The following is a 24,549-nucleotide window of genomic DNA, read 5'->3' on the forward strand; positions in this document are numbered from 1 at the left end:
ATTAGAATTGTTGGGTCATATGATAGTTCTAGTTTTAGCTTTTTGAGGAAACTTCATGTTATTTTCCATAATCACAGTTTATGTGTTCCAGTTTACCATTTTACGTTCCCACCAACAGTGTTCATAGGATTCCCCTTTTTCCATATCCTCACTAACATTTGGTATCATAGACTTTTTGATGATAGACATTCTGATGGGTGTGAGGTGATATTTCACTGTGGTTCTGATTTGTAGATCCCTGATGATTAGCAATGTTGAGCATCTTTTCATGTGCCTGTTGGCCATCTGTGTATCTTCTTCATAAAAACATCTATTCAGGCTTTCTGTCTATTTTTTAATTGGGTTGTTTGGTTTTTTGATATTGATTATATAAGCTGTTTGTATATTTTGGATATTAACCCCTAACATTTGCCAATATTTTCTCCCATTCAGTAGGCTGTCTTTTTGTTTTGTCAATGGTTTCTTTGCTGTGTAAAGCTTTTAAGTTTAATTACTCCCATTTGTTGGTTTTTGCTTTTGTTTCCTTTTCCTAAGGAGACTGATCCAAAAAATATTACTATGAATTAATGTCAAAGAATGTTCTGCCTGGAGTTCCCTGGTGGCACGGTTGATTAAGTATCTGGTGTTGGCACTGCTTTGGCTCAGGGTGCATGATATCACCAAGCTTTGTTCTTTTTTCTCAAGATTTCTTTGGCTGTTTGAAGTCTTTTGTGGTTCCAAATAAATTTTAGGATTATTTTTTCTAGTTACATGAAAAATGTCATGGGAATTTTGATAGGGATTGCATTAAATCTGTAGATTGCTTTGGGTGATAGGAATATTTTTTAATTACTTTTTCCTATTTTATTTTTTTGGCCTCCCAAAGGCATATGGAGTTCCAGGGTCACTGAGTAGATCTGAGCCACAGACATGACCTAAGCTGCAGCTGCAGCAATGCCAGATCCTTAATCCACTGTGTCAGGCCTGGGATCGAACCTGCATCCTAGTGCTCCCAAGACACTGCTGATCTCACTGCACCGCAGCAGAAACTCCAACAATATTTTAACAATATTCTTCCAATCCATGAACATGGGATATCTTTCCATTTCTCTGTATAATCTTCAATTTTCTTCATCAGTGTTTTATAGTTTTCAGAGTATAGATCTTTCATCTCCTTAGTTAAATTTATTAAGTATTTTTTAATGTGATTTTAAACGGAGTTATTTTCTTGCTTTCTCTTTCATTATTAGTATATAGAAAAGGAACAGATTTCTGTATAATAATCTTGTATCCTGCAATTTCACTGAATTCATTTATTACTTCTAATAGTTTCTGGTTGGAGACTTGTGTCTGATGAGTTTTTACAGTTATGATTTTATAGCTTTCTTGCTCAGTTACCTTTCTGAAGTAGAAGCAGTGATCTCTTATAAATTCCTACTCCTTAATCAGAACTAAAAGCCCTCTATGTGTTGAACTATAATCTCATTTTTTATTGACACAAAATCCTAGAATTGAGGGAAGCGTACCTAAATTTTATCAAACAATGTATAATATACCATTAAAACCCTTATAAGTAATAAAACCTCAGATATGTAAAGGTATTCATGTTTTTCCGCAGCTGGAATGAGAAAGCTGTGGCATAAATGGGCACAGAGTTACAATTGGGCAGACACTAGACCTCACCTGCCTTAACTCTTAGTCTGGTTGTTTCCCTGCTATATTCTGGATTGTTGCCTCTGTAGAGGGAGATACACAAATTGAGAGATACAACATCATAAATCAGTCAATTTTCACACAAATTAGTATATAAATTTAACACAGTTGCAATAAGAGTTCCAACTAGATTTGGGGAATAGAAGGCAGAGAGCAAGGAAAATCAACCAAACTTGACAAAATGACTATTAAGTTCAGCCTAAAGCATAGCTATGCAAAAAAATAACAAAAAATTATTTAAAGACAATTAGGGATGAATGACTAGCTTTGGCTGATATTAAAACATAGAAATTACCATAATTAAACATGTATTATTAGTGAATGAATAGACAGAAAAATCAACATATTCTGTTCTAGAACAGAAATTCTGAGAGCAGATCCAAGAACTCAGTATATGATTATAACAACACTTTAAATCAGTGATTAAATAAATGTTATTGTAAAAAAGGCCCAGTATTTGGGAAAGAATAGTTAAGAAAGTCAAAGTTATAGTCATTCAGGTTCCCACAGATGGAAAGGTATGGTGGAAGTTGTTTTTAACAAAATCTTTCAAGTTATCCTTCCATTATATTTATCTTTTGTTTCCAGATCATTCAAATGTTTGGATTAACTAATCACCTTGCAAATAGTCACTTACTCAAAGCAAGCAACATTTTTTACTGGCAAATTTTTAATAATTGGGATTTCTTTCATGTTACTATAGTGGAGAAGCCTGGGAATTAGTCTTCAGATAGTTCCAAGGCTAGACTATTACTTACAAATATTCAATGAGCAGGAATCCCTTCCATGGGCCAAGCTTTGTGCTAGGTGCTGAGGATACAAAAATGAGTAAAGCCTAGCCCTGCCTTCAAAATGCTGTTAGCCTATTAGAAAGTCAAGAGAATGTCTACAATATAAGTTATCTCTTTGCTCATTGACTGGTAATGATTTGGGCATAGTAATAGGAGCATTTGGTGTAAAAATAAGAAATACCAGGTAAAAACCTGAAACACCCAAAAAAGCATTCGATACAGCTTTTAAAGCTTATTAGATCTTTGCAGAGAGATTAGGCAGGACTGGGAGATTCTGAAGCCCATGTCTGAGGATGGTCATTCCAGCAGATTTGCTGAACAAGATGGATCCTTCCAGGTTCTCTCCCTCACACCACAAAGCAGTCACAGCTGGATGCTTTATCATGGCTCTACCCTCTCCAGGAACAAATCTGACAAACTGATGGCATCAGGCCGTGACATACAAAATATGGCATAATTGTAGACTGTAATCATCATGATGATAGCTGACTTAATAAGAGAGGTCAAATCCCATTTTTATATCCTGAATTTCTAAAATATTGTTTCGTCAAAAAAAAATCAATTTCTCATTTTTCTAGCGTTAACTTGAAAAGGGTATAATTGATCAAGCCTAAATCCCTTACATCACCCAGGACTGTGTGCAAGGCTCATACCCAACAAGCCACTTGAGTTAGGGCCAGGCAAACAGCAGTTGTCCTCGGCATCTAACACCCATGGGCCTGAACAGCTTCAAAGCAAGAACACGTTTTACGTCCTTTGGTTAAGACTGTAGGGAAAACACAGGCTCATGGAATACAGATGCTCAGCTGGCTCATTTGGGTTTTGTGGTCCAATTTGTGGATGAGATATTTATAAAATCCGGTGATTACAATGCCATCTCATTAACATTCGTTAAGTGAAAACCACAAAGTGCAGGATGGGAACTCCAGTCTGAGAGGAGAGGGAGGAAGAAGATGGAAGAGAAATGGGTTTTCCTGCCTCAGTGCAGGAAAAAGAAAGACCCGGAAGCAGAGGACCCCCTCCCACCTCCTTTAAGTCAGACTTCTCCTAACTAAAGGAAAAAGGGAGAGGAGAGGAACGAGGGTAGCTTTTCCATTAATCAGGTGCATTTGATCCCTAAGCAAACCAAAGCCAAGACAAGCCCAAGCTGATTTCCCTGTGAATTTGAATTCTCATTTCCTTGTATGATTTAGCCAAGGAGACCCCTCTTCCAGGATATCTGCTTAGACTAAACTTATTCTATGAGACGTGTGCAAGCTCAGTGAGGCTGAACTCAGTGTTTTCAGCACAAGAAGTGCTATTGCTGCCTTGTGACCAGTTTCTGCTCCTGTTTGTTTGGGGACGTGCTGTGGCTTCATGGAGAGAACCAAGGCTATGTGTCAGAAAAGGCTGGACTCCAGTCCCAAGTCTGGCACAAACTGGTCTTAGAGCCTCTGATAATATCCACTTTGCAAGGATGTTACAGTGAGGAATGCTGAATTGGGGTTTATGTGGATTATACAGTATCTGTCTAATGAGTAGGCACTCACTGAATGACCTAAAATTATTATGATTTTACTGATATCGCTGACTTTCTCTCTTAGTTAACCTCAAACTCACAGGTGGCTTAGATAATTCATTCCATGCAGAACCAGTAATAGGACTGTCCATTCAGTGAACATTCAATAAATACCAATTAAACATATAAATGATGCTGTGTCCAGCGAGAGAACATTTGAAAGTTGGACTCTATCTTCAATGATTAATGAAATTTAGTGACCATAGCTATGGTATGTGCAATGACTTTACACGAGGACTTTGCAAAAACTTCAGAAAGGAAACTTCGTCAGTTATAGAATCATCTAGATGTCTGGCACTCTTCCTTCCTAACACTTCCCCCACACTACCCCTCAACACACACACACACACACACAGACACACACACACAGCAGGGATTATTTCCATAGTGCTTAGAGTCACTGAACATAGAGCCAGAAACTTCAAATGAAGATGCAGAGGCTCAGAGGCAGAGACTCTGTCCCAGAGGCAACAGAAAAACTATGATCCACATTTGTTTATGTCACCCACATTTATGTGTTTGGGGATGTGGGTCAAAGGACCATCATCTAGAAGCTACTGTTTTGGTACTGCCTTTTGGGTTTTTCTTCTGAAGTGCAGGCTGAGTAAGGAGAGCTGTGCTTCGCAGAGGCAGAGGACTGAGCCCGTTCTCCTTCCCAGGGCCAAACACAGACTAAGGGGTGTAAGTCAAAAGCAAGAAGAGCCTGGTGTGTCTGCCATGGCTCAGCAGTTAATGAACCCGACTAGCATCCATGAGGATGCAGGTCCAATCCCTGGCCTCGCTCAGTAGGTTAAGGATCCAGCATTGCCTTGAGCTGTGGTGTAGGTGGCAGATGAAGCTCAGATCCTGAGTTGCTGTGGCTGTGGCTGTGGCTGTGGTGTAGGCCAGCGGCTACAGCTCCTATTCAACCCCTAGCCTGGGAACCTCCATTTGCCTCGGATACGGCCCTAAAAAGACAAAAAGAAAAAAAAAAAAAAAAGGCAGGGAAAGCCTGAAAGCAATTGAATGGGCTGCCTGGGAGATTTTCAAGATGATGCCAGAAACTATTAGAGAGATTCTTGTCCCCGGGGAAAACAGCAATGGCCAGATTCTACACTTTTCAGCTCCTGGGGCTGGTCTTCAGTAAATAGATACTCCTAGGGGGCTGGACAGTAGGGCAAAGTGAGCACCATTGGTGCAGTGGTTTTGGAACCTTTAAGTTAGAGGTCAAAACTGCACCTAGGAGTTCCCGTCGTGGCGCAGTGGTTAACGAATCCGACTAGGAACCATGACGTTGCGGGTTCGGTCCCTGCCCTTGCTCAGTGGGTTAACGATCCAGCGTTGCCGTGAGCTGTGGTGTAGGTTGCAGATGCGGCTCGGATCCCGCGTTGCTGTGGCTCTGGCATAGGCCGGTGGCTACAGCTCCAATTCAACCCCTAGCCTGGGAACCTCCATATGCTGCGGGAGCGGCCCAAGAAATAGCAACAACAGCAACAACAACAACAACAGGCAAAAAGACAAAAGACAAAAAAAAAAAACAAAAAAACTGCACCTAAACTTCCCTGTTAATGATGGATAGGTCCTTATAACAGTATAGATTGTTATATACAGAGCCACATTGTCTTAAAGGGCTAGGAAAACAAAATTCCCTTTCTATTCAATAAATTCTTTAAGGGAATATGTTGGGAGAAGAGAATTTTTTCTCATTCTTCAGCAGTGGAAACTTAAAAGTCTCGGTCTGCCAGCTGATGGCTCCTTCACAGATGGAATACTCTACGTCCCCTGTTCCATCCCCTAAACATACACTCTCCTTGCACTTCAGCTTCCCTCTCAATTCTACTTCATTCAGCAGAAGTAGAATAAGCAGCAGGATGGTATAGGATGATCTGAAAGACATTCGAATTCTCTCCCACCCAAAGTCTAGCTCCTCTACCTAACTGCGACTGTCCCTGAAACAACTGTGACCAGAGATATAGCTTCACATAAAAGCAATTCTTCCAGAAGGTAAGCACATACTGAGCACCATAAACATTGAGGCACACATTACTTTTCCAACTTCCTAGAAAAGGTCCTAAAGAGAAGAGGAACAAGACCAGAAGGTATAGACAGGTGGGGAGCTGAGGATGCAAGGTGAAAATGGCCCAGAGTGTTATGAGAATGACAGACCACCTTGAGCACCAAAGTCAAGGAGGAGAGCTAAGCAGCCAAACATTTCCAGAGTAGAGTGGAAAAGGAGGCATCAAAATGGAACTCACAAAGCAATGAAAACAAGCCTGGTCACTATTCATTCATTCACTCAGGGAAGATGCCCCAGTGTAGCAGTGTAGTTGTGGGCACTGCACAATACAGTGAAAAAATCATGGCCTTTGATGTCAGTAAGGTCTGTGCTGAGTCACTAGCTCCATGTGTTCACTGGCAGTCATTTAAATCAAGGAGCACTGGTTTTCTCCTTTGCTTTGCCAGGGGATTAAATGAGAAAATTGTGCACAACGCAATATTCATCATTCTTCCCACATCTCCTTGCTTTTGTTCTAAATTCGACTAAGACTGACCCTTGTTTCTACCCTAGATGTTCTAGCTCTTACAGACAACCACCCTACCCCAAACACTCAATTTCAGAGAGGAATTCAATTCTTCTAGCCCTGCGCCTCAAGCAAGCATTCATCTATGGAGTTGCTTTAGCTCAAGAATCTCAGCAGAGCAAGATCTACAACCATGTTCAATGGCGAACACTATTTTTCTTGGAAAATAATGAAGCACTGTAGATGGAGCAAACCACAAATGAGCTGACAATCTAGTAGGAGACCATGTAAACCAGACAGTGTATGAGACAACAAGTAGGAGACGGAAAGGTATCAACAGGGTTCACTAATTGGTGGTTCCAGACTTGGTTTGAAAGGAAGAGAAGACTGGTCCAAAGAACTCACAAACTGAAACAAATCCGCTTCATAGGGCTAGAGCTGCCAACACATATAGTTCCTAAAGCTGGGGCTTTAAGAAGCCACTGCACTAACACAAAGTCAAAAGGAACAACATGTCAGACACTTTGCCTAGGTGCTAAAAGTGCTGTGGGACTTCTTGCCTTGGGACTTTCAGGCAACAAGGAAGCCCATTTACTCAGACAACTTAAGTGTACTTATAGATGAAATATGGAATGAACTCTTCTAGTGGTAAGGAGTCTGGCTACTAACAGTCCAAATATAATTGGATTGATCCAGTTTATGGACCTCATTCATTCGCTGAATAAATATTTACAGAGCACCTACTGTGCACTTACTAGATGCTGGGCATACAGTTGTGAATAAGACGGCTCTGACCTCCTGCAGCACACATTTTAGTGAGGAGAGACAGACAATAAACAAACAAGGAGGAAAGAAAGAAGCAATGATGTGGAGAAGGACTGAGGAAGGCAATTCCTCCTTGCCTTATCATTATCTAAAATTAAAAGCTGGGGTCATATGTTAGAATAACTAGGTGACATGAATGACAAGAAGCCAGCCATGCAAATATCTGACATCATATGAGTTATTGCTTCGTATTTCACAGAATCATGTGCTTTTCTTACTGAAAAGGACCTTGGTGTTCATACCCAACACTCTCAATTTATGAAACTGAGGCTCAGGGAAGTAACATGTGTCTCCAAAGACACTCTGAAAATGAATCATATCCTCTACTCAGGGCTTCCCTGTTAATCTAAATAGACAAATGATAATTATCCAATAAATATGTGTTGAGCCAGTACTTTTTTTTTTTTTTTTTTTTGAGCAGTGTGATGGCCGTTCTCCAGAAACTCTACACGGAGAAATGAGAAATACATAAATAAGGTAAGCAGAGACCCATCCTGTGCTAACTGGTCGCCTGACTATTTGGTACAAAGTAAGAAGGAGAAGGGTTCACATGAACTGGATTCATCCCAGAAGGCTGAATGAAGAAGATGGAATAAGAAGGACTCTGATGAGCACAAAAGAAAGGAAGACAATCCAAATAGAGGAAACATATCAGAAAAGGGGGGGAGTGAAGAGGAAAAGAGCTTGAGCAAACCAGGGAGCAGGCTGAGGAGACGATGGAACATCATGTTGACAAAGTCTAGATGGTGGGACCTCAAATGCAAGATAGAATTTGGGAAAAGAGGAGTTTCAAGGAATATAAATGTGTCAGAAGATCACCCCTTAAATGGTCTTTCTCATCCTTCTCACCCTCACTGCACAAGCCTCCAGGTCTACCTACAATTCCTCAGTGAATTCAGGGTGGTGGTTCTAGATGGCTCCAAGATCCAAAACATTCTCAGTACCTGCTGCCTCTCAGCTTGCAGAGACTCTGACATTCAAGGCAACTCCAGCTCATCTTAATCCTCTTTCTTCTTCCCCCTGACCTTTCCTCCACAACAGGTATGCAGTGAGTACCTACACATATCAGCTCAAAATAACAATCATTTCTCCCATCATTTATTCAGCATTTAAAGGGTATTTCCTATAAGCCAGGCATGATTCTAAACACTTTAAAAAGAATATCTGGGAGTTCCTGTCGTGGCGCAGTGGTTAGCGAATCCGACTAGGAACCATGAGGTTGTGGGTTCGGTCCCTGCCCTTCTCAGTGGGTTAACGATCCGGCGTTGCCGTGAGCTGTGGTGTAGGTTGCAGATGTGGCTCAGATCCCGCGTTGCTGTGGCTCTGGGATAGGCCAGCAGCTACAGCTCCAATTTGACCCCTAGCCTGGGACCCTCCACATGCCATGGGAGCGGCCCTAGAAAAGGCAAAAAGACAAAAAAAAAAAAAAAAGAATATCTCATTTAATCCTGACCCTATGAAATATGTACTACTAATTACAATTAGTAATTGAGCCTCAGACAGGTTAAATACTTTTCCTGAGGTCACACTTGTGGAAGGCACTGGCACTAAGGTTTTAATTCAAGTCTTCTGAACACAAAAACCAAGTACTTTCCAATTTTTACTATGAAAACACTCAAGTACAAAATTACATTTAAAAAAAAAGTTGCCTCCTTCAAAAACAGCCCTACCTGTTTGGACACCAGAAGTATTTTCAATTTCTCTGAAATTCTCTTTCTAGAGCATGGCAAAATTTCCTAAATACAGCTGAATTATAAGCAACTGGTACCAACATTTATTCTTATAAGCCATTACTTAAGCTTAATGCAGGAAATACAGAATTTATGAGGTCTTTGAACTTTTCCAGATGGCGTGGTACCATCATATCATTTTGAGACAAAAAAGAACAGAAGTAGGGAGGGAGAGGGATAGGGAAAGAGTGAAAGGGAGGGAGGAAGGAAGGAAGAAAGAAAGGGACTTGTTAAAAGATGGAATTGGTCCACCAAGAATCAGGTATGAGTGGGTTCAGAGAGCACATGCGGGCTGTGTGAGCAAGTGACACAGACCCAAACGTCCTCCAGGACTATTGCAACAGCACCTCTCCCACAGCTGCATGAGGGAGTCTCTCAGGACCTAGTGCTGTGGAAGAGAAAAGGCAATGCTGCTGCCGTATGACAGCCCACCCCAGGGTGGCCCAGAAGACAGTAATCTCCCAAGAGAGAAGAGCTTCAAGTGATACACAGGTTTTCTACTTTGTGCAAAGACAAGTGATCAGAGGCTAGAATATACATTAGCTCATGGACCTAGGTGGTTAGTCAGGGGCCTGGCAGGAGAAAATTTGGAAGCTCAGGGAGAAAGAGGTTTGGGAAGAGGCATATGGATGACCTATGGGAGAGGGCGTGAAAGATGAAGACCTTTGTATTACAGGTTAACTCTCACAGAGGGCAGACATGAAACAACCAGGTGGACAAAGTGAACTGACACACCTTTGTCATCAGCCACCCCAGTGCTGGGACAACGCATAAATAAATCTAGCAGCCATGACTGGATGGGCTGCAACCTAAGCATGAAATCAACAGCACAGGCTCCTGCCTACCAAGAGCCAGCACAAATTATCACCAATATCCAACATACGGCATCATCCCTCAAAGAAATCAGCCAGCCATTCAGGGGCAAGTCTACCTCTGCACTGGACCTCTTCTACCCTAGGGAAGGCTGTGACCCCTCTTGCCTAGAAGAGACACCCACTCCAGGCACATTTACCATTCCTGTCCAAAGGCCCGGACAGTATCACTATCTAAAGACCTACAAGAGTGTTTGATCCACCAGCATGGGATTCTACAAAACATTACCTCAACCAAGGGACCCACGTAGAGCAGAGGTGTCGTGGCAGGGGGCACATGATCATGGGAATCGCTGCTCCTATCACAAACTGTTCTAGTGAGAGGTCTCTGTCCTGAAAGAGCAGTGGAATGTCTTAGTGACCTGGCTGAGGGGCTGTATTGGAGATGCTGTTCTAAGGAGGACACAAGATCCTCCAGGACTCCAGACGTGCTCTAAATGACTAGTATGTGGTTCTGTGTCCCCATTACATTGAATACAGGGGCCCAGGAACCAAGAGGTTCTGTGGGTCTAGCTCCTAATTCTCAAAGGAGGGAAACTCTTACCTGGGGACACAGTAGGAGTCCCTCTGAACTTTAAGCTACACCTGCCACCCAATTACTTTGGGATCCTCAGGCCAAGAGACCAGTAAGCAAGCAAAGGAATCAACCACACAGGCAAGGGTAAGTGGAACAGTGGAAATAGAGAAGAACATGTCCGGCAATCAGGTGGTATACATTTATCCTGACACCAAGAAGTCTTGACGGCCCCATTTAATGGTAAATGGGTAAGAACGGCAGCCATAGCCCAAGAAGGGCACGGTAAGCAGGGGTTCAGAACCCTCTGGGAGGTGAGCCACCTTGCTCAGCAGAGGGGTTAGCCAGAGTTGAGAGAAGTCTAGAATGAAAGGTAAAAAAGGATCATTACAAGTATCACCTCAGCCTTGAGATCAACTATAGCTGCAAGAGGTATAGTATTTCCTACTAAACCTTATTTGTGAGTTTCCAGGAAACAAGACCAGCCAAATTCTGATTTAAAAAAAAAAAAATGTTCCCAGATAGGATAAATGTATTATAAAAAGCAAGTGGACCTGCATGGCACAAGCACACTAAGATGCTCTACCCACACCTCCTCTTCAGGACAAACACACTCATACCCCAGCTGCTCAGAAGACTGGGTGCTGTAACTCACAGCTGCATTCCTCACCAGAAACTGTCCTCAGCTGCAGGGATCTGCCTCATCCAGGATGATGGCTCCTCCAAGGGGATGACCTATGGCCAATGACTGACTTATGAAGGGAATCAAAGGTCTGGTGCCCATGTCTCAATATAGGACAATGCTGAAGGGCCAGCCTGGCTCCAGAGCTCCCTGCAGAAATCATCTGGGGTCCCACTGCCATAGAAGTACAGGTCTTCTGCATAGTATCCTGCTTCTACCAACATAAAATGTTGGGCTTAAATATAAAGATATAAACAAAGTGTTGGTGTAAAGACAGTACACTAAGGACATTTGGAGTCAGAAAGTTTACATGCTGGTATTACTGCAGACTAGACTATGAGAAACAGTTAAGAAAACTAAGTCATTATGGTCAAATAACCCTACGTCATTTAACCTCCATGAGCCCATCTCTTAAACTTTTTTTTTTTTTTGGTCTTTTGTCTTTTTAGGGCTGCCCCCACAACATATGGAGGTTTCCAGGCTAGGAGTTGAATCAGAGCTGTTGCTGCCAGCCTGAGCCACAGTCACAATAATGCAGGATCTGAGCCGCATCTGCAGCCTACACCACAGCTCACAGCAACACCGGATCCTTAACCCACTGAGCAAGGCCAGGGATCGAAAACAAAACCTTGTGGTTTCCTAGTTGGATTCGTTATGACAGGAACTTCCTAAACTATTTTAAAAGCCTGTTGGGACTACTATCAGAACTGCCACAAGGATCATATCTGTAAAGATAATAGTACACACCTATTTCTTAGAATGAGGATTCTTAGAAAGACTAAATGAGATAATATTTTATGGTATCTGGCACACAGTAAACACTCCATATCTAGCTAGTATCAAATGAAAAGAAGCTTGCAAAATTACTTTGAAACTGTAACATGGTACAAAAATGTCAGCAATTATTATTACAACACAATAGATTTAATATGTAATTTTTTATATTTTTTTCAGAGGCTTGGCCTTGTCTTCTTAAGAACAGGCTCCTTCTCTTCCATTTCATTTAACTTCAGAGCAATAAGGGCAGTGTGTGCCACTTGGTAGATGCTTTTCCCTGACTTTCAAGATACGGACCAATAATACCAGGCCTTGGCACCCTACAAATATCAGCAAGTATAAATGCTTCTATAATATTCTGTCAAAGAGAGTTTTTTGGTTTGGGTTTTTTTTTTTTTTTTGCATCAGCATTAAAAATGAGAGGGGGGAACTACATTTCTCCAAAGATTTCAAATGTATTTCTATTTATCTGAATGTATTCCAATCAAGTTATTTGTAATCATCTGTTACTTCAGGGTGCTGGTGTATGTGTGTATGTGCACCCATTTACCTTTATATTTTATTAAATGGGGAATCAAGGATTACATCTATCCTGTGCTCAAAATTTTTAATGGAACCCAAATCCTTTGAGGATTATCTTAAATCCGGGTAATATTCTTAAGTGGGACCTGAATGTAGCCAAATAGCTACAACGTTAGAAATCCATCTATCTGTCTCCTTAAAGGGATTCCATGAATTTGGATCCATGGGTCACTGAACCACTTCAATGTTGGCATATAGTATAAGGAAACACATAGATCAAAATTCAAAAAACACTCCTACAAAAGCCAGATCAGGATGATCAATCCAACTCCATCAATCCAATAATTCCACTTAATCTCACCTTTAAACAGCCCTAAACTCTGTAACGCCTTGCTGTAAGTAAGGCTAACTTTTGTCCTTACCCCTCATCTTCTTCTCTTTCCTATGTTAGTACCCCCAGCTTTCCTTCCTAGAGTCACCTCCAATCTTACTTCCTATCTATGCCTTCTCAATACACATCAATTTCTAGAAACCATCCCTCTTTGTGAAACTTGGAATCCCCCCACCCCAGGTAAATGAACCCTCAGAGGCCAGACCACGAATTTTGTTCAGCATCAGTTCCTGCCATAGGACTGAACCCGAGGCATGAGCAACCACTGGCTATTCTGGAAATACTGTAACAGTTCTATAAGAATTACCTAAAGTGGTATTCAGTGTTTGAATGACCAGTCTCCATTTCACAGAGGAAATATACTGCAGAATTTAAAAAATCATCCCCATTATAAAATGCTGTTTCTTCACATTAATGATCTACATTGATATCACACTGAAGGACCTGTATGATTCACTAAGCTGGGGCAAGGATTCCCATAAATCCCAGTAGCCACACCTGACCCCAGCTTTTGTGAAGTACCTGGAAACACCCTTGGTGGTCTCTGTTTGCTCAGGTGCCACTGCACACTGGAAAAATATAACCATCGATCATCGAAGCACTAGGGCTGAAGTCTCCGTTGTGGGTGATATGTGCCTTTTTAGTGTGACATCACTTTTATTTACAAGGTCTTCACTGGCTGAAACTAAGGAAGTAAAAAGAGATGGAAATTTCAGATGCCATGGCAAGCCAAGAAAAGAGTAATTGTTGAGCAAAAAGTTCAGAAACCATCAATCAATCCATGAGACCATACCACGTTGATAGTCACTTTTCAGTCAAACATTTTATGTGTTGATTTTTAAATGTTTAGATGTTGAACACTCAGAAATAGTGTTCTATGAGCTATCTGGTCACCCCTTAGCCCAGACAATTTTATAAATAAAACTATCATCACAATGACCAAATGGTGTTTATTCTGGGGATGCAAGGCAAGTTCAGTATTAGGAAATCAATCAATGTAACCCACCACATTCACAAGCAAAAGAAAAAAATTACATGATCATATCAACACATAAAAATTATTTACAAAGTCAATACCCATTCATGATAAAATTCATAAAATTAGGCAAAGTTCCTCAACTTTATAAAAAGCATCTATGACTAACATTATACAACTTTATAAAAAGCATCTATGACTAACATTATACTAAATGGTGAATGACTGAATGTATTCCCCTAATGATCAGCAACAAGGCAAGGATGTCCACTCTTATTACCACTCTTACTCAACACAGTACTAGAAATCTTCTACCCAGTGCCATAATACAAGAAGGGAAATAAAATTTACACAGATAATAAAGGAATACATAAAACTATTCTTATTTGAAAATGACAATGACAAGGAATGCCTGCATAGAAAATCCCAAGAACTTCACCAAAAAAATCAAAAACCAATAAATGAGTTCAGCAAGGTTGCCAAAGACAAGACAACATATAAAAATTAATTATATTTCTATATATAGCAATAAACACATGGATACCAAAATTTTAAATACAATATGAATTAAATGATACACAAATGAAACTCTTGAGGAAAATACAACAAAATGTGTATAGGATTTGTATGCTGAAAACCACACATCAGGGTGAAATAAAGAAGATGAAAATAAATTGAGTAACATACCATGTTCATGGACTGGAAAGCTCAACATAGTAAAAATGTCGATTATTCCCAAATGTATATACAAATTTAACACAATTCCTATCAAAAACCCAGTAAGTTTTTTTTGTACATAGAGATAAAATTATCTTAAAATGTATATGAAAAAGAAAAGGAGCCAAAATACTTTAAAAGAAAAATAAAGGAACTAATCTGATTTCCAGACTTGTAAAGCTACAATAATCAAAACTATGTGAGGAGTTCCTGTCGTGGCTCAGCAGAAATGAATCCAAGTAGGAACCATGAGGTATGGGTTCAATCCCTGGCCTTGCTCAGTGGGTTAAGGATCCGGTGTTGCAAGCTGTGGTGTAGGTTCAGACTGCGGCTTGGATCTGGCATTGCTGTGGCTGTGGTTAGGCTGGCAGTTGTAGCTCTGAATAGACCTCTAACCTGGGAACCGCCATATGCTGCAGATGTGGCCCTAAAAAGCAAAAAAAAAAAAAAAAAAAAAAAAAAAAAAAAAAAAAAAAAAACAAACAAACAAACAAACAAACAAACAAAAAACTATGTGATATCACTGGAGAGACAGACACATAGCTCAGTGGAATAGAACAAAGAACTCAGAAGTAGACCCACATATTTATGTCCAACTAATTTTTTACAAAGGTGCAGGCATAATTCAATGAAGGAAAATAGCTTTTCAATGAATGAAGTTGATGCAACTGGATATTCACAGGCAAAAAAAAAAAAAAATTTACATTTAAATAGGAGTGGGTTAAGGATCCGTTGCTGTCTCTGCAATGGCTCAGGTCGCTGCTGAGGCATGGGTTTGATCCACAGCCTGGCACAGTGGGTTAAGGATCCAGCACTGCTGCAGCTGTGGAACAGGTCACAGCTACAGCTCAGATTCAATCCCTGGCCTAGAAACTTCCAAATGCCACAAGTGCAAAGTAAATAAAATAAAATAAAAAGAAAAAGAACTTTGTTCTAAACTTCACACTTTTGCAAAAAATAATGCAAAATGGACCTTGGATTTCAATGTTAAATGTAAAAACACAAAACTTTAGAAAAAAGAAGTATGTGGGAAAATAGATCTAGGGCTAGGCAAAGCAAACTTTGCCTTGAAATCAAAAGCATGGTCTACAAAAAGAAAAATTCATAAAATGGACTTCATCAAAAATACTATCTGTTCTGCGAAAGGTCCTATTTAAGAGAGTGAAAAAGCAAACTCTAGACTGGGAGAAAATATTTGCAAGCCACCTATCTGACAAAGGACTACTATCTAGAATAGAATAAAAAAGAACTCAGGAGTTCCCGTCGTGGCGCAGTGGTTAACGAATCCGACTAGGAACCATGAGGTTGCGGGTTCGGTCCCTGCCCTTGCTCAGTGGGTTAACGATCCGGCGTTGCCGTGAGCTGTGGTGTAGGTTGCAGATGCGGCTCGGATCCCGCGTTGCTGTGGCTCTGGCATAGGCCGGTGGCTACAGCTCCAATTTGACCCCTAGCCTGGGAGCCTCCATATGCCGCGGGAGTGGCCCAAGAAATAGCAAAAAAGACAAAAAAAAAAAGAACTCAATACTCAATAGTAAAAGACAAATAGTTCAAACAGAAAATGGGCAAAGGGCAGAGCCTCCTTGCCTGCCCTCTTGCATTTCTCAGAAGCATCCTATCTTAATAAACCTATTTCTTGCCTATCAAAAAAAAAAGAAGAAGAAAATGGGCAAAGGATGTGAACACACATTTCATTGAAATCATTGAAATGTATATATACAGATAGCAAATGAGCACATGAAAAGATCTTCTACATCATTAGCCACTAAAGAAATGCAAATTAAAACTATAATAAGACATTACTACATAAATTTTGATGATATAATACACGTTTGCAGATGGCATAATAATATACACAGAAGACCCTAAAGAAACTACCAGAAAACCACTAGGGCTTATAAATGAATTTAGTAAAGTAGCAGGATAAAAAATTAATACACAGAAATTTTTTGCATTCTAATACACTAACAACAAAAGATCAGAAAGAGAAATTAAGGAAACAATCTCATTTACCATCATATCAAAAAGAATAAAATACCTAAGAATAAATTGACCTAAGGAGGCAAAAGACCTGAACTCTGAAAACTATAAGAGCTGATGAAGGATATCAGAGATGACACAAACAGAAAAATATACTATGTTCTTAAACTGGAAGAATTAATATCATCAAAATGATTATGCTACCCAAGGCAATCAACAGATTCACTGCAATCCCTATTAAATTACCAATGGCATTTTTCACAGAACCAAAACAAAACAAAACAAAATTTGCATGGAAACACAGAAGACCCCGGATAGCTAAAGCAATCTTGAAAAAGAAAAACGGAGCTAGAGGGATCAGGCTCCCTGATTTCAGACTATACTTCAAAGCTACAGTCAGGTCAGCAAAACAGTATGAAACTGGCACAAAAACAGACAAACAGATCAGTGTAACAGGATAGAGAGCCCAGAAATAAACCCACACACATGTGGTCAACTAATCTACGACAAAGGAGGCAAGAATGTACAATGGAGAAAAGACAGTCTCTTCAGTAAGTGGTGCTGGGAAAACTTGACAGCTACACGTAAATGAATGAAATTAGAACACTCTTTAACACCATACACAAAAATAAACTCAAAATGGATTAAAGACCTAAATGTTTGGCCAGGCACTATAAAATTCCTAGAGAAAAACATAGGCAGAACACTCTTTGACAATATGTGTCCTACATCTTTTTTGGTCCACCTCCTGCTATAATGAAAATAAAAACAAAAATAAATAAATAGGACCTTATTAAACTTAAAAGTCTTTACACAACAAAGGAAACCATTAACAAAATTAAAAGATGATCCATAGACTGAGAAAAAATGTTTGCAAATGAAGCAACCAACAAGGGATTAATCTCCAAAATTTACCAACATTTCATACAGCTTTATATAAAAAAATAAGCAACTCAATTTAAAAAATGGTCAGAAGATCTAAACAGACATTTCTCCAAAGAAAGATAGAGAGATGGCCTTAAGCACATGAAAAGATGCTCAACATCACTAATTAGAGAAATGCAAATCAAAACTACGTTGAAGTATCACCCCACACCAGTCATAACCACCATCAACAAAAACTCTAGGAATTCCCATCATGGCATCCATGAAGACACAGATTCATCCCTGGCCTTGCTCAGTGGGTTAAGGTTCTGGCATTGCCGTGAGCTGTGGTGTAGGTTGCAGATGTGGCTCGGATCCCCAGTTTCTGTGGCTCTCCTGTAGGCCAATGGCTACAGCTCCAAATTGGACCCCCAGCCTGGGAACTTCCATATGCCATGGGTGTGGCCCTAGAAAAGACAAAAAAGACCAAAAAAAAAAGTCTACAAATAAAAAATGCTGGAAAGGGTGTGAAAGGGAACCCTCCTACACTGTTGGTGGGAACATAAGCTGGAGAACATTATGGAGAACAGTATGAAGGTTCCTTAAAAAACTAAATATAGAACTACCATATGGTCCAGCAATCCCGCTTCTGAGCACATATCTGGAGAAAACCATAATTCAAAAAGATACATGTGTCCCAATGTCCACTGCAGCACTATCTATAATAAGCCAAGACATGGAAGCAATCAAAATGTTCATCAACAGAGGACTGTATAAAGAAGACATGGTGTGAGTGTGGGTGTGTGGGTGGTGGGGAGGGTGTGATGGAATATTACTCAGTCATAAAAAAGCATGAGATAATGCCATTCACAACATGGATGTACCTAGAGATTATCATGCTAAGTCAGACAAAGACAAATATCATGTGAGATCACTAACACGTGGAATCTAACAGAAATGATACAATAAAACTTACAAAACAGAAATAGACTCAAATATTTTGAAACCAAATTTATGTTTACCAAAGGGGGGGGCATAAATTACAGGGTTAGGATTGATATATACAGAATAGAAGGCTAAGGGAGACCTACTGTATAGCACAGGGAAATTTACTCAGTATGTGTGGTAGCTATTTGGGGAAAGAACCTGAAAAGGAATGGATAAATGTATAACTGATTTACTTTGCTGTACACCTGAGATTAACACAACTTTGTGAGTCATCTATATTCCAATAAAATTTTTAAAAATAAATTAAAAATAAAATTATAAACAAAAAATAAAATTTAAATAAATTATAATGAGACATTACTACACAAATATCGACAATGCTTAAGCTAGCGAAGATGCAAAGAAATCCAATCATTCATACGTTGCTAGTGGGAAAGCAAAATGGTACAGACACTATGGGAAATCCTCCCTTCTCAAAGTCGCTATATTTTTCATAAATAAGGGATTGGTTTTATAGAGCTTTGAGACAGAAAATGCTCTATCGTCTATACTTAAGGCTCCTATAAGTTTGAGTATTAATATTAATCTACCTCTTAAAATCATCTATATAAAATCACAATATTTTTAAATAATTCAAATTCTGGAATTCAACCCGAAAGATCATCTATTTCAACCTGCTGCCTGACTCAGCTGATCCCTACTAATAGCTTCCTGACCAGATAGTCACTCAGCCTTTGCAGAATCCTCCTATGGACAAAGAATTCACTTTTCATGTGGCAAGATGCTGTACCCTTGAACAACTTTAATTATTACCATCAAAGTCAGCTCTTCTGTCGCTTTTACCCTTTGGTCCTAACTCTGCCCTGGGGATCGGGAAAAACTACTCTGCCCTCTTTACCACATGACAGCTAGGCAAATATTTGAAGTGGCAAGCATGGACCATACCATTTGCCTCTTCTCCAGCCTAAACATTTGCTCTAACTCTCCCCCATACAGCATAGGTTGTTCTTCTCTCACACCCTGAGATCCTATACTAATCTCTAGTTTATCAATATCTATATTAAAATGAGGTAGCTAGAGCTAGATAAACCTCTAGCCCAGAATACAGGGAACCACATTTCTATTAGTGTGCCTAAGATTACATTAGCTTTTTTTTCTTCTTCTTCTTCTTTTTAGGGCCACACCTGTGGTGTATGGAAGTTTCCAGGTTAGGGGACAAATCGGAGCTACAGCTGCCAGCCTACACCACAACCACAGAAATGTGGGATCCGAGCCGCGTCTGTAACCTGCGCCACAACTCACTGGCAATGCCGGATCCCTGACACTGAGCAAGGCCAGGAATCAAACCCCCATCCTCACGGATACTAGTCGGATTCACTTCCGCTGCACCACAATGGGAACTCCTACATTAGCTTTTTTTATGCAACATAATACTATTGTATCATTTTGCATTTCTAGTAATTATCCCCATCTTTGCACATGCGTTGTGGCAATCTAGGAAATTCCCTTAACTTCTATTTTCAGTTTTTGTTCAATTACATCACGTTGATTTTCATTCCAATATTCATATTTTATTTTGAATCTTGAGTTTGTCTTTCAACATATGAGCTATGACCACCAGCTCTGTGTCACCTACAAATTTGATGAGCAGCCCTTTTATCCTTCAGAAAGACTTTAATAAAAAATATTGAACAAGATAGGATCAAAAGCCCTATGGTCTACCACTAGAAACTTCCCTCCAAGAACACATCCTCAAGTGCTAACTATAGCCAATAACCTCATAAATAAACAACAATACCAAGCTTTAGATGGCATGTACTGAATGAGCAGGAAGAAAAACAAATGCTAGGCAGAGAAAAAAATAACACAGATCAAAATCATCAGAAAAGGCTTTATACTTTAGTAATCAATCTCAAATACAAGTCTGACTACAAAAGGGTATTTTAAAAGATACCTTTTCTGGAGTTCCCACTGTGGAGCAGTGAGTTAAGAATCTGACTGTAGTAGCTCCAGTCACTGTGAAGGCACAGGTTCAATCCCCAGCCAGTGCAGTGGGTTAAAGTATCTAGTATTGCTGCAGTTGTGGAGGCATAAGTCCCAACTGAAGCTGGGATTCAGTCTCTGATGGGGGACTTCCATATGCAAGGGGTGTGGCCATATAAATACATACATACATACATATCTTTCCTTCCTGAAATATGTGTGTGTGTGTGTATATATATATATATATGTACTAGGGTTGCAATATAAACTCCATTTCCCAATGTGGCCATCACTCAGAAAGTTTACAAACTCAATATTAAAGGATGGTAGGATCTGAAGTATCATAGAGAAGGGAAGAATAAACTAAGAAAAAAAATCTTCCCCATTATGGATAAATGAACTCCTATAGATGTAACTTCTTTCACTGCTTGCTTCACTTCATCCACTCCACCCTAACCACTCACTACTATAAGCAATCCCAACAAACAGAAATCAATGTTTATTTATTTATTTATTTATTTAATGATTAATTGGTTTTCCAAGGGATTATTCGCTTTTAAAATGGGTCCTTACAGAGGTTTCATTTACAAAGCAAGCAACCCTTGTATAATGTGTTTTATTTCGATTGACACCCAATTTTTTCTCAGAATACCAAGAATACAAAATATCTAGGGTTGCTGCTGTTTGCTTATATTGCGTAACAAACCTAACATTAAACATGACCCTTGAAACTCTTCCCACATCTCTCCAGTCAGGACACTTTGATGATATAGTAAATACTGCTATGGTTCCAGTTTGAAATAAACAAGGTTTAAACAAGGATTGAGCGCTGTCAAGTAATTTTTTCACATAAAACTTAAAATCTCCTTCAGAATATATATATATACATATATATACACACACACAACCAAATCACTTTGCTGTACACCTGAAACTAACACAATATTGTGAATCAACTATACTTCAATTTAAAAAAAAAAAGAAATAGCTTTTTAAGACTACAAGCCCCTCCCGGGTTCCCCCCCCCCAAAAAAAGACTACAAGCCCCATAACTACTTGGATTCTGATTTATGATATCTACAAAAAAAAAAAAACTCAGAAAATTAACCCAGTCTTTGTAATAACCCCATTGATAAAAATGGGCTTCCAAATTAAATTAGACTTGAAGTATAGGAAAGCCCTTGGAGAGCATCTACAGGAGGAGGGAACTCAGAGTCACATAGGATAATAGGATTGGGACTGGCAAATAGGGCTCTTCTTCCAGCCTCCAGATCCAGAGCTTGTTTCCACCACATTCTTGACCTTAAGATTGAGGGTGGTGGACTAACACAGCACCTCCTTACTTGGTAATTTCTAACTTTCTCTGTCCAATATCCAACTATATCCCAAAGAGAACAAAAGAAAAATAGGGGGAAACTTGAGCTCCTTACTTTAAGACTGGGTCTGAATAATTCTTTGGTGTTTTCTTTTCCTCATTCACACACACACACACACACACACACACACAAAACAGTGATCGCCATCACTTCACTAAAATATAAGATTCATAAAAGCAAGGAACACATCTAACTTATTCTTTGTGCTATCTCCAGCACCTAGATGGCAACATATTTCTGGGTGCTTTTGTCTGTTTTCCGTGTGTGTGTGTTTGGTTTTTTGTTTGTCTGGTTTTCCTGCTACCCACTATTCAAATCCACTTCCTATTTTGAAATGCCTCCCTAAAATGTGCAGTATTGGTGGAATGTAGTGCCTGCCTCTCACTCTCTGGGAGCTAGGATCCTGGAGAGGATGCCCCCCAGAGTCAAAATGAAAACACAGAGATAAGCTTAGAAGTTACTTTTGGCAGCAGGAACAGAGGCTTCCTAGCCAGTCTACTGCCTGGCATGGCCCTGACTCTGCTACTGTCCCTGCTCCTACCCTCCCTCAGTTACTGCTTGCATTCCAAGCTTAAATCTCCTGCATTCTTACTGCTTCTGTGAACTATACCTGGTTTCTTCTTTGGAAGTTCTTTTCTACTTTAGTTTAAAGCAGCTTCTCTTGCTTGCAACCAAACCATTATCCAATAGGTACACAGTATTTGATTAATATTTTTTAAATGAACAAATAAATTACTGAACCAATTGGCTATCATCCTAATTTTCTGTATAACACTTTACAGTTTCCAAGAACTCTCACAATTCTGAGTATTGTACCCCATTGAAGTTCCAATATTTAAATTACAATATTTAACAAATACTTTTTACTTGATCCAAGAGTGAAGTAAAAAAAAATTAACTAAATTAGGGTTCCACGTCATTTCCCAAAGCATGTCATGATATGTCACAGTATTAGTCACCACTGGAGTGGTATCACTTAAGTGTGATGAGTAATATGATTAAGTCATAACTCTCAAAAGAGAAGTTGAGAGTAAGAGCTGGAGAGAAAAACTGAAGTATGAGAATAAAGGGAAGTTAAAAATTTTCCAAAGGAAGTCCAAATTTCCAAATATGCAAATAATTTCAAAAGGGAAGTATAAAAAAGGCAACTGAAACTTCAGATATGAGCTAGCATTCACCTAATGCACTGAGGATGGAAAGGGTTCATCATTGAGGGAACAGCATCTGCAAAGGCAAAAACTACATCCTTCCAAATACAAAAAGAATTGCTTTAATAATATGAATCTAGGTAATTTTAGTTAGTTTGTAAGTCCTTAAAATGTTTCCACTCACTTCATCTCTATTTAACTGATGGCTGAAATTCACCGTAATTCACTCCTTCCCTGTGCAAAATCTCCTACTTAAAATTGGGGGGGGGGGCTGTCAAGGTTGGGGGAGACATACTAAAAACCGCAACCAGAGCAAATATCAGAGTTTTGTAGCAGATATATTTAGAATATTATTTAAAGGATTTTCAGAAATTTCACCAAGCCCAGGATCAACTACACGGAAAATTTTAAAGACTTTCCACACATTTAAACATGTTTCAAAACTGTCCTAAGAAAATTCCCTTACTTTGTCAACAATTTATGTTGATAAGGTATAGAATTTGACATAGTATACTGCATTTGGCTTATGTGAACACAATGCCCTCAAACCAGGTCCAGTCTGATAGTTGGAAAACCATTACAAAATCCATTAAACCATCTCAGTAAGCAAGAGAGGTAAGGCCATTTTGTGTTCAGTGACCTATACTCAGCCCATGGATTATGAAGCAGGCAATGTAGTGAGAGATCCCTTTCTGACTTAATATCGGATCTCCAGGGAGCCAGCGCTCAACTCTTTCCAGGAGGAAGTCTGAAGAACACATTCCTCCAACAAAGGAAGACAGCAAATACTTAAAAGAGTTTAGGTTTAGAATAAAAGAGAAAAATGAAGCATTGGGAAGAAGGAGCCTTACACCGTTTATAACACTTTTGCTCTACATAGCCTACAATTTTCCTATATGATTTGTGATTCCTATAAAATGTCGCATGAAAAATAATTTCAAATTGTAATGGAAAGCCACATGTCTTGAAGATGTCCAAAGAAGTCAACATAAAATGTGTAGGTCTCTGGCTGCCAGCACTTCCCTGATACGGGGCGGCGGGGGTGGGGGGGACATTATCGGAACACATCAAGGCTCTACATATTTGTGTCAGAACCATAAAGGTTTCTTTAGCATATATTCTCCATGCCATAGTGGCAGCTCCTTGTTCTGAAGGCACACAGACACTGCTCCTCAGGACACACATTCTGACTAGGTTTGGGACAAAGAGGAGGGAAATGGCAACTACCGCCTGCCCTTGGGGTGCTCCTGCCTCGACGCCTCTAGGACTTGTTGCTCTGGCGGCAGCGGCGACGGGAACTCACCATTGTCCACCGAAGGTGGCTCGCCCTGCCTGTCCCGGGAGCCGGCATCCCGGGGCCCGGCCAGCCGTCGCGCGGCGCAGCACGGAGTACGGCGCGGCCCTGCGAGACTGGGATTCTAGCCGGGCGGGGCCTGGAGCCGGGAAGCGGCAGCACTAAGCCCCCGGCCCCGGCGTGCGGGAACCGGAAACGTCCCCAGTGCGCCCTTCCGCCTCCAGGATGCCTGCGTGGGCCGGGGAGCCGCTCTGGGCCTGGAGGAGTCCCCCAGGGGCTTGGGGACTTACCCCGGGCCATCCCCCAAGGGCCCTGGTGTAGCGCCCCCTCCCAGGTCCTGCCCTTTGTCCTCAGTTCTCCTCCGCAGGAGGCCAGTGCAGGCCCGAGAAGGGGGACCAGGTCTGGCGGCCC

The 24,549-nt window shown here is 40.3% G+C and overlaps 1 long non-coding RNA gene across 14 annotated transcripts in view; it reads right to left on the reverse strand.

Moving 5' to 3' along the window:
- LOC102164252 (uncharacterized) overlaps nucleotides 1-24,256 on the reverse strand; it is a 234,037-nt gene extending 209,781 nt beyond the window's left edge. For 9 of the 14 annotated variants that reach the window (XR_014840283.1, XR_014840282.1, XR_014840305.1 and 6 more), the window contains exon 1: nucleotides 24,148-24,256. This is a non-coding gene — a long non-coding RNA (uncharacterized LOC102164252). Of the gene's footprint in view, nucleotides 1-13,377; nucleotides 13,541-24,147 lie in introns of all 14 variants that reach the window. The other 5 variants (XR_014840293.1, XR_014840281.1, XR_014840295.1 and 2 more) reach the window with 1 other exon arrangement.
- Between the last annotated feature and the right edge of the window lie 293 nt (nucleotides 24,257-24,549).

Source organism: Sus scrofa, chromosome 1 (assembly GCF_054392235.1).
Source record: "Sus scrofa isolate SSC_HxYL_T2T_F1_AM1 chromosome 1, Sscrofa_HxYL_maternal_Yorkshire_Landrace_v2.0, whole genome shotgun sequence".
NCBI lineage: Eukaryota > Metazoa > Chordata > Mammalia > Artiodactyla > Suidae > Sus > Sus scrofa.